We start from the raw sequence: 12,409 nt of genomic DNA, 5'->3' as shown, positions 1-12,409 counted from the left end.
TATAAATTTTCCCACCCTCGGAAAAATGAGCAAACAAATTTGCAAGTTCTGCAATATAAACTAAACAGTCAGAAATAGTAGGATAATATTGCCCAGAAAATTTATTTATAGCAATATAAAATTTTTCTAAAAATTCTACAAGTATTTTAACACTAGCCCAATCCCCATTTGTAAGGTGCTCATCATCATCACTTACATGTGCATTAAATATTGAGCTTATGGGGTTTTTATATTCATATGCAATAACCAAACTTTCATACATGTAATTCCATCTAGTTGGACAAGGTTTAGGAACCTTTCTTTCTCTTAGGCCAAATTCATCACATCTTTTAAAATACTCTCTAAGTCTACTTCTACGGTTTGAATAAAAAAGCCAGTTAAGAGCCATTTTAACCTTTTCAATTTTAATAATTAAAATTCTCATACCATCACCCACAATTAAATGGTAAATATGACAAATACATCTAACATGAAAAATATTACTAAATGCAGGATTTAGCGTAGTGGTAAGCAAGGCTATAGCATTTGTGTTACTAGTAGCATTATCCATTGAAACTAAGGGTGGCAAGTGGGCCGGTCCAGGCCCGGGACCGCGGGCTAAACGGGCTAAACGTTTTAGCGGGCCTGGGCCGGTCTCGTGGGCCGGTCCTATGATTTGGGCCCGTCAGGCCCGGTACTGTTTAGCCCGCCAGGGTCCGGGACTGTCAAAAATATAGCCGTTGGGCTGTCAAAAATAGTCGTTGACTATTTATAAAATAGCCATTTAACCCCTCAACTTTGTTTTAATCCCAAACTTTTTATAATTACACTTTTCCCCTATTTTCAACTATAAATACCCCATCATTCTTTCATTTTTCTTACAAAATCATCAATCTATCACAATCTCTCTCTAATTTTCTTCTATAATTGTTACTATTGCTTACTTTATTGTTCTAATTTGTGAAACAATTGTGAAGTTGGTGAATTGAAATCTTCAACGATAATCAATTTCCAACAAGTTGTTCGTCAATTCGGTAAACTCGTTCCAACTCTTAAGTTTTAATATTATAATTTTGTTTGTTTTATTTATTTTCTATTACTTTATTAATTAAGATGGCTTCCTTAAAAAAACTTTTTGGTAAAAATAAGGGAAAATCCAAGAGTGACGAATCTAGTGCTCAATTTGTTCCTCCCCACTGCCCGGGCTCCCCGAACCAAACTCCATATACGTCCTACACCTACTATTCTTGATAGCGATAATAGTTTATTACAATTTACTGAAAGTCAATTTTGCCATAATATTAGATCTGGTGAACAATTAGACCATGAATTAATGAATGCTCTTTATTCTAATCCAACTATTGATGAAAATGATGACGAGGAAATAGATTTTGATGAAACTCAACCGGATGATGATACACCAACTAGTCATGCTCCTGATGTTAACCCAACTAGTGGTAACCCTGCTAATTCAAATGATGCCCCATTTGATACTCATGTTACTACCCCTACTTTTTCTAGACAACCTAGCAAACGGACGGAAATATTTCCCGTTTGGCCATTTTTTACTCAACTAATTCCAGAAAATAAGGCTAAGTGTAAAACTTGTGGCACAGAGTTAGTTTTTAAATATTTTGGATCGCGGGGGATCGCGGAGGGGGGGAGGAGGGGGGGACGGGAACTTTGGCTAGACACATAATGAAACACCCTCAAGATAAAGTGAGATATCTTCGTCTGAAAGCTTTGGCCGAGGGGAAAAGTCTACCTACTCCTAGTCAGGTTGACCCTAGTACCAGTTCAAATCAATTTCAACCGGGAATTAACACTGTTACCGGAGGTATTTTATATTAGGATCCAAAAAAAGATCGGGAAGAATTGACAAAAATGGTAACTGTTATGTGTTTACCCTATAGTTTTCCTTCTGATCCTAACTTTGTGCATTATATTAGAATTTGTTTTAATCCTACTTATAAAGATTTTCTTCGCACAACCGTAAAGAGCGATATTTATAAATATAAACATGAATATGAATAATATTTGCGCTATTTATTTACTCATATAAATTGTCGTGTTGCTATTACAACTGATATTGATAGAAGTGGTAACGACTGTGATTACCTTACTGTTACCAGTCATTGGATTGATGAGGATTGGATAATGCAAAAGCGCATTATTTCTTATAGAATAATTAATTCACGTCACACAGGGCAGTTTATTGCTAGCACAGTTACAGATATTTGTAGATATTTTTGCATTAGTAATAAAATAATGTCAATTTCAATGGATAATGCTACTAGTAACACAAATGCTATAGTCTTGCTTACCACTACGCTAAACCCTACATTTAGTGATATTTTTCATGTTAGATGTATTTGTCATATTTACCATTTAATTGTGGGTGATGGTATAAGAATTTTAAATATTAAAATTAAAAAGGTTAAAATGGCTCTTAACTGGCTTTTTTATTCAAACCGTAGAAGTAGACTTAGAGAATATTTTAAAAGATGCGATGAATTTGGCCTAAGAGAAAGAAAGATTCCTAAACCTTGTCCAACTAGATGGAATTACATGTATGAAAGTTTGGTTGTTGCATATGAATATAGAAACTCCATAAACTCAATATTTAATGCACATGTAAGTGATGATGATGAGCACCTTACAAATGGGGATTGGGCTAGTGTTAAAATACTTGTAGAATTTTTAGAAAAATTTTATATTGCTATAAATAAATTTTCTGGGCAATATTATCCTACTATTTCTAACTGTTTAGTTTATATTGCAGAACTTGCAAATTTGTTTGCTCATTTTTTCGAGGGTGGGAAAATTTATAAACTTGCTATTGATTCTATGAGAAAAATGTTTAAAAAATATTTTTTTCCTATTCCCCCTATTTATGGTGTTTCTGCTTATTTAAATCCTTGTATGAAATTAGGAGGTCCTCATTTTTGGTATGAAACTGTTTATAATGGTTTAGCACTTAAAGATGAGGAATTGTCTCAACTTCCGGAAACAATAGCTTCAATTAGAATAAATGCTCAAACTATTTTTAATACTTATCAAGTTGCATTAAATCATGCTAGACTAAATGTTGCAATTCATTCTTCTTCTGATTCTCAATCATCTAAAAGAACTGCGGGAGTAAGAGCACTTAATGCTTGGGCGGGGTTTAGGGGTTCTCAAGGTTCTAGTAGTAGTGATTTTTTACAACTAAATGAGCTTGAAGTTTATTTGTCGCATGGAATTGAGGAAGTGAATCCCGACGGTTCCTTTAATCTTTTGGAATGGTGGAAGGACAAAGAAAAATACTTTCCGGTTCTTTCAAGGATGGCCCGAGATATTTTAACTATTCAAGCTTCAACAGTGGTATCAGAGAGCGCTTTCGGTCAAGCAAGACTTCAACTCGGTGATTATAGAGCGTCTATGAGGGAGAGTTTGGAAAAATCAGTACTTTTCAGAGATTGGATCCGGTCGGAAAGAAGAAATTTTGGACTTGCTGAATCACAACCAGATGAAGACGAAGCTTACGAAGAAATGCTAGCTAAACTTGCGGAGGATGTTGCTTCGCATGGAAGTGGCGATGACCAAGCAACTTTTCCGCCACCACCAACGGAAATTCCTTCGGACCTTGATAGATTTATGAAATTTGTAAGAGATACCATGTAACTTGTATGAACAAAAATTAGTATGTATTATGTAACTTATATTTTGGCACATCTTGATTAGTTTTTTCTTCTTCTCAATAGTGGTATTAGCACCTTGTTGTGCTCATTCCATAGGGGGATGAAGACTAAGAAAGATATTACCATATTTTTTAATGCTATAATAAAATTACAAGGTATATCTCTTTATAATATTATTGTCTTTAGACTTAGATATTATTTTTAACATCCTTTTGTTGTATATATAATTATATATATATATATATATATATATATATATATACATATTTAATATATATATTATACTATATATACATCTTATATATAGTATATAAGATGTATATATAGCTTATCGAATATAGCTTATATATATATACTATACTATATATACATTTAATATATATACTATACTATATATACATCTTATATATAGTATATAAGATGTATATATAGCTTATCGAATATAGCTTATATATATATATACATCTTATATACATTTAATTTATATATATATACTATATATACATTTAATATATATACTATACTATATATACATTTAATATATATACTATACTATATATATATTCATCTTATATATAGTATATAAGATGTATATATAGCTTATCAAATATAGCTTATATATATACTATATATATATATATATATATATATATATACATCTTATATCGATATACTATATATACATCTTATATATATCTTATATACTATATATACATCTTATAGCCCACTTAGCCCGTTTAGCCCGGGACCGTTTAGCCCGGGACCAAACGGTCCCGGGTCCGGGCCGGTCCTTAGAAAAAGCCCGTTTGGCCCTCGCTCGGGACCGTTTGGACCGGCCCACTTGGCCCGTTTAGGCCTGGGACCGGCCCACTTGCCAGCCCTAATTGAAACTGACATTATTTTATCACTAATGCAAAAATATCTACAAATATCTGTAACTGTGCTAGCAATAAATTACCCTATGTGACGTGAATTAATTATTCTATAAGCAATAATGCGCTTTTGCATTATCCAATCCTCATCAATCCAATGACTGGTAACAATAAGGTAATCACAGTCGTTACCACTTATACCAATATCAGTTGTAATAGCAACACGATAATTTATATGAGTAAATAAATAGCGCAAATATTATTCATATTCATGTTTATATTTATAAATATCGCTCTTTACGGTTGTGCGAGGAAAACCTTTATAAGTAGGATTAAAAAAATTTCTAATATAATGCACAAAGTTAGGGTCAGAAGGAAAACTATAGGGTAAGCACATAACAGTTACCATTTTTGCCAATTCTTCCCGATCTTTTTTTGGATCATAATATAAAATACTACCGGTAACAGTGTAATTCCAGGTTGAAATTGATTTGAACCGGTACTAGGGTCAGCCTGACTAGGAGTAGGTACACTTTTCCCTTCGGCCAAAGCTTTCAGACGAAGATATCTCACTCTATCTTGAGGGTGTTTTAATATGTGTCAAGCCAAAGTCCCCCCCCTCCCGTGATCCAAAATATTTAAAAGCTAACTCCGTGCCACAAGTTTTACACTTAATCTTAATTTCTGGAATTAGTTGAGTAAAAAATGGCCAAACATGAGATGTTTTCGTCCGTTTGATAGGTTGTCTAGAAAAAGTAGGAGTAGTAACAAGAGTATCAGATGGGGCATCATTTGGATTAGCAGGGTTATCACTAGTTGGATTAACATGAGGAGAATGACTAGTGGGTGTATCATCATTCGATTGAGTTTCATCAAAATCTATTTCCTCATCATCATTTTCATCAATAGTTGGATTAGAATAATGATCATTCATTAATTCATGGTCTAATTGTTCACTGGCTCTAATATTATGGCAAAATTTTCTTTCACTAAATTGTAATAAACTATTATCGCTATCAAGAATAGCAGGTGTAGGACGGATATGAGGTTTGGTTCGGGGAGCCCGGGGCAGTGGAGGAGGAACAAATTGAGCACTAGATTCGCCGCTCTTGATTTTCCCTTATTTTTACCAAAAAGGTTTTTTAAGGAAGCCATCTTAATTAATCAAGTAATAGAAAATAAATAAAACAAACAAAACTATAATATTAAAACTTAAGAGTTGGAACGAGTTTACCGAATTGACGAACAACTTGTTGAAAATTGATTATCGTTGAAGACTTGAAGACTTCAATTCACCAACTTCATAATTTTTTCACAAATTGTAACAATAAAGTAAGCAATAGTAGTAATTATAGAAGAAAATTAGAGAGAGATTGTGATAGATTGATAATTTTGTAAGAAAAATAAAAAAATGAGGGGGTATTTATAGTTGAAAATGGGAAAAAAGTATAATTATAAAAAGTTTGGGGTTAAAACAAAGTTGGGAGGGGGAGGTTAAATGGCTATTTTGTAAATAGCCAACGACTATTTTGTGACAGTCCCCAATGGCTAGATTTTAAATTACAATTTTTTTTTAAAATTTGACCGTTGGGACCGTTTGGCCCGCCATGGACCGGTCCGGTCCCGATCCCGGTCCCAACGGTCCCAATTATAGAACCGGCCCAGAAGCCCCGACCAGGCCCACGCATATCGGTCCTGACCCATTTGGCTTGGGCCGGTCCCGGACCGGCCCACTTGCCACCCTTACATTACGCCCACTGAGCTATAAATAATAGGCTCAACTATCATTGTAGAGGATGGTTTTTCTGGAGAACATAAAAAGGATTCTTGATAGCACTTTGATACCCTCTTTTTTCTCTCCCTCGCTTGTTAGTTTTATCATCGTTGTGCCCGTAAATCCTATTCCCGGACTCTCCAAATCTATCATTTTATCTACATTTGAGCTAAGTATCTTGCATGAAAATTGATTAATTCGTTATCTTTTGGGATCAAATTGAATCACGAACAAATTCAACTGTACTATTTTTCAGGTAAATAATTTGGCTCCCACCGTGGGACCTAGACAGTCGTGTGGTTAAATCGATCCTTACCTCTTTCACTCACAAGCTTTGGTCGATATTGTCTTAGCAAGATCACAGAAAATGCCAATCAATACCATTAAAAACGCTCGCAACCCTAAGGTTCAAGGGGAACACCCATATCTTGAGGACTCAATCAGCGACACTCACAATGAGGAATAAGATGATGCTGACCAGGGACGTGTAACAGACGCGGTAAGGATCTTGCAAGAGCAACATGCAATCATTCTAGATCACCTAACGCGACAGGATCAGGTTATGACGAAGTTAAAATAGGCGCTATTAGGCGCTTCAAATAATGAAAACAGGCGAGATCCAGTTCCTCCCGTTGTTCCCGCAAACCAAACAACGCAGAGAATCGACAACAACACTCCCAGGGGCGAAGTTGGCTCCGACGGGGCTTGGGGGGAGTATATCTGGCCTTAACAACGATAATGATCCATTCAAAGAGGAACTCTTGCGGTTCATGAAGGAAGTAAACGCCCGCATGGACCAAATCCCGGGAAAACCTCTAGTATTGAAAGGCCCGAGCTCGAAGAAGTACATCCAATTACCGTACAAACCGATTGCGGCCCCGGAACTAATCCCAAAGCGATTCAGAATGGCTGAAGTACCAAAATATGACGGGATCTCAGATCCACATGAGCACATCACCACCTATATAACGACGGTGAAAGGAAATGATCCGGCTCTTCACGAAATCGAGTCCGTGTTATTGAAGAAATTTGGTGAGACTCTCGTGAGGGGAGCCTTAACATGGTACTCATTATTGCCCAAACATTCCATAGATTCCTTCGAAATGCTCGCGAATTCATTTATCAAGGCCCATGCCGATGCTAGAAAGGTACAAGCCCTAAAGGCCGACATATTCAGGATCGCGCAAGAAGAATCCGAGTTATTATGAAGATTCGTTAGCCAGTTCTAGAAGGAAAGGATGTTGTTACCGGCTGTCCCGGATGAATGGGCTGCTGAAGCATTCACTAAGGGTTTAAACCCGAGAAGTTCAGATGTTTCCCGTAAGCTGAAGGAAAGCCTGCTCGAGTTTCAAGCAACAACTTGGGAAGATGTCCACAATGAGTGCAAGTCGGAAATAAGGATCAAAGACGATCAGGTCGGCTTTGCGTCATCGATCAAAGGACCGAAGAAGAACAGGGAAAAATGAAGGATGGTATTGACTCGGATAGGCGGAACTCAAGGGGCCGGTTTCTACCGTACGAGCGGGCGGAAGGTCGTGACAGGAGCTTCCGGACATCGGACAAGTTCATCGTTAATAGGAGGACCGATCATGGGCGGAAGAACAGAGCAATGCGGGATAGAGAAACCTCAGGACCACGAGGTTCTTCTTATCCAAAGTTATCAGAGTATAACTTCAATGTCAACGTGGTGGAGTTAGTGTCGACCATGAGAGAAATCAAAGAGGCAAGGTTCCCGATACCGATGAGGTACGGTCCCAGTCAGAGGGACCCAAATTTATGGTGTGAATACCATGACACTAATGGCCATCGGATCGGGGACTGCCGGCACCTCCAGGAAGAAGTGGCAACGCTGCTAAAGAATGGTCACCTCAGAGAATTATTGAGTGACCGAGCCAAAAACAACTATGGCTAGGACAGGGGTGAAGCGCAAACCTCAAAACCAGGAGAGGAACCTCTATGCCAAACGATCAACATGATCTTCGGAGGGGATGGGATCAATGAGATCACCTTCTTGTCCGCAATGAAGACAGAAATTTCAACAACCCATAGCAAGAGGCTCCGGGAAGATGATATCACGTTCACAGATAAAGATACAGACGGATTACCACTGCCGCACAATGACGCACTCGTAATTTCCTTAAATGTGTTAAACTTTAAAATTAAACGTGTTTTAGAGGATCCGGGAAGTTTCGCTTATATCATATAATGGAGAGCTCTGGATCAAGCTAAACTCACCAGGAGCATCATCCCGTCGACAAAGCTCCTTGCTGGATTCCACCTCGCAAGAATGACAACCCGAGGGGAAATTTTACTGCTCATAAAGGTCGAGGGAATAACAAAGACGGCTCTCTTTGAAGTAGTAGATGGAGACATGGGCTATAATATCATATTGGGAAGGCCGTGGCTTTCACGAGATGAAAGTTGTGCCTTCGACGTACCACCAATTGCTGAAATTCTCGACACGCGATGGGATCAAGAAGATAAGAGGTGATCAACCGACAACAAGAGAGATGAATGCGATCTCAGTATCTCATAGCAAGAAAAAGGAACATGCGGCACAGCAGTTATCGTAACCGACTTCCGACCCCGAACCAGAGGAAGTTTCCCTGGGGTAGGAGAGTTGGAGACCAAGGTATTTTCAAGTACCGGAAGTCTGGAAGAAACGGACGCAGCGAAATCCACGGCAGAAGAACTAAAGCAGGTTGCACTGTTTGAAAAATTCCTAGAAAGGAAATTTCATTTGGGAACCGGACTACACCCAAAGCTCAGGCAAGATTTTATTGAATTCCTTAAAATTAACGTTGATTATTTTGCATGGTCGCACGAGGATATGACAGGAATCCCAACAGAAATAGCCGTGCACGAGTTAAGCTTGGACCCGAGCATACCTCCAGTAAGGCAAAAGAAGCGCCCTATTGCCGAAGCAAGGAATAAGTTCGTCTGAGAAGAGGTAACCCGTTTACTTAAGATTGGTTCAATCCGAGAGGTAAGATATCTGGTTTGGCTAGCTAATGTGGTAATAGTTCCTAAGAAGAACAATAAATTTTGTATGTGCGTAGATTATAAAGATCTTAATAAGGCATGCCCGAAGGACTCGTTCCCATTGTCAAATACCGATCAAATAATCGACGCTATGGCCGGGCATGAGTTAATGAGTTTCCTCGATGCCTATTCTGGGTACAATCAGATCAATATGAACCCAAAATACCGAGAAAAGACCTCATTTATAACAAATTTTGGTACATATTGTTACAATGTAATGCCCTTCGGACTAAAAAATGCCGGAGCCACTTACCAACAGCTCGTCAATAAGATGTTCGAAAAACAAATAGGAAAAATTATGGAAGTATACATAGACGATATGCTCGTTAAGTCTCTGGATGCAGGTAACCACTTGAGGCATCTGCAAGAAACGTTTGACACACTGATGGAGCATAATATGAAGCTTAACCCCGAGAAGTATGCGTTCGGGGCCGGTTCAGGTAAATTCTTAGGATTCCTGGTCTCACAAAGAGGAATTGAGGTAAATCCCGACAAAATCAAGGACATAGAGGACATCCCGGATCAACTATTCAACGTAAAGGAAGTCCAAAGACTCACATGCAGATTAACGACTTTGAGCAGGTTCATTTCTCGATCATCGGGAAAATGTCATCGCTTCTTCGCGCTGCTCAAAAAGAAAAACAACTTCGAGTGGATGCTAGAGTGTCGACAAGCCTTGAAGGGATTAAAGAAATACTTGTAAAGCCCTTCGTTGCTCTCGAAACCTAAAGAAGGAGAAACATTGCGGGTCTACCTAGCAGTCTCAGAAGTTGCGGTAAGCGTTGTTTTAGTCCGGGAGGAAAAAGGTACGTAATTCCCTGCATATTACATTAGGAAAATTTTAACGGGAGCAGAAACCTTCTACCCACATCTGGAAAAGCTGACCTTAGCTCTCGTGGTAGCTGCCCGAAAGCTGAGGCCTTACTTCCAATGCCACCCAGTAACGGTGGTGACTGCTTTTCCTTTGAGGAATATTGTTATGACCCCCCACATCATCATGCCACGTAGGCACCATTTTACATATATTAATGCCATGTGGAAGCTTACATATGAAATAGATTAGCACATGTCGGAATGTTCTAGAGAAATATGGAGATTTCTCATGGAAGACCTTAGAAACCTATGAAATTGTTAGGAAAGTCCTTAGAAGATTCTAACTATGTAGAATATTCTAGAGAATGGACTTACTTGTAAATAATAAGGGTCTTGTGTATAATTATTGTTTACTCACTAACCCCTATGAAACTAGTATATAAAGGGAGTTATTTATTTGTAACTCACCAAGCAACACAATCAAGTTCTCTCTAATACAAAAGCTTCATTTGTCAATTCTCTTGTGTTCTAACATTCCCTTAGCGATCTTGAGTGTGGTAAGGCTGACTTGGCATAGCAAAAATGTGAGCAAGTTATGCAAGATCGTGAGCGAGTTGTCAAGTGTCGCACATGTACTTAGTTAACAACTAAGGAAGTGGCAACGTGGTATCAGAGAAAAGGTTACAACTAAGGGAATGACGAACGACGGAGAAATTAATGTTGCCAATACCCAAGCCAACGTCATCTAGGATACTGCTGGCAAGCGTGGCTATAAAAAAAAGAGGAATGCCACCAACAAGAGCCAAGAGGTACGAGGGGCTTACATTCCAAGAACCATCTGCCACTAAAGCGAGCGAGGATGAAGTGAAGGTCCTGTTGGAGGACGTCTCGCTCGGTAAAGAGTGGGTGATGAAGGTGAATGCGAGGATGGATGCCATCAAGATCTTTGGCCAATGCTTGGGGAAGGTGGAATGCAACCTTAGCGTTCTTGAAGGACACACTCTTGAGGAGATTGAGAGTATCTGAAATGACTTGGAGGGACGTACACAGACTGAGATGGAGCTAAGGCAAACCATATCTGCCTTGGAATGTAGACTTATTGAGTCCTTGAGTACTATCGATGCTATGAAGGCAAAGATAGAATTACTCGAGGAACATGTCAATGCTGGCGTAACCGAGGTAGACACTAATGTTATTGTGACGAGGGAGGCCAAGATCGAGGCTACCAAACCGCTGGTGTTCAAAGGTGTTCGTGGTGCACAAGAAGTGGAGAATTTTCTTTGGCACTTGGAGAACTACTTCAGGCACGGCAAAGTGAAAGACGATGAGGCCAAGATCAACACTGCTGTGTTGTACCTCTCAGCGATTTCTGCGTTGTGGTGGCGTCGAAAGTGTGTTGACATGGAGAATGGGCTATGCAAGATTGAGACGTGAGAGCAGTTTAAGAAGGAGTTGAAGAAGCAATTCTACCCGGTGAATGTGGTGTATGAGGCTAGGCGGAAGCTAAGGGAGCTCCGACAGACGACCACAATTCGGGAGTATGTGCGCGAGTTCACTACATTAATGCTGTAAATCCCGTCATTATCCGAGGAAGATTGACTCTTCTACTTCATGGATGGGTTGCAAAATTGGGCAAAGTAGGAGTTAAGAAGACATCAAGTAGCCAACGTGGATGAGGCCATAGCGGTAGCCGAGTTACTCATTGACTTCAAGATGGAGCCTGCCAAGTTCAAAGAAGGCAACGCCAAGAGGGGTGGGGGAGATCATGACAAGGACAACGGGAAAGGCATAACCGAGGTATACAAGGGCAATGGCAAGGGTCCATCCCATAATAGACTGGGGTCCAAGCGAAATGGCAAGGGGCCGAAAAACGGTAGCGAGTACGTGCCTAAGGGAGGTTGCTACTTCTGTAAAGGATCACATCGGGCAAGTGAATGCCCAGATTTGGGGAGGCTTGCAACAATGATCAGGAACTTTGCTCAAGCACACAAGGGTGACACATGAGGGACCATCAGTATTGGGGGGATGCACTTGGAATCTAATACGAAAGTAGGGGATTCCAAAGCCTGTCTTGGAGCCAAGCAAATGGAGCATGGTGGTAGCAAGAAACGTTGGGCGGACATAGTTGAAGAGGATGGCGAGTTACAAAGTGATGGCATGCTATCGGACTTAGATGGAGCACCAAGTAGAGAGGCCAAGTTTGCCAGTAAAGCTGTGACCACGGAGGCAGCCAAATAGGGAGTGGAAGC

The sequence above is a fragment of the Nicotiana tabacum genome, chromosome 19 (assembly GCF_000715075.1).
Source record: "Nicotiana tabacum cultivar K326 chromosome 19, ASM71507v2, whole genome shotgun sequence".
NCBI lineage: Eukaryota > Viridiplantae > Streptophyta > Magnoliopsida > Solanales > Solanaceae > Nicotiana > Nicotiana tabacum.
Note: the sequence above shows the minus strand (reverse complement) of the source record.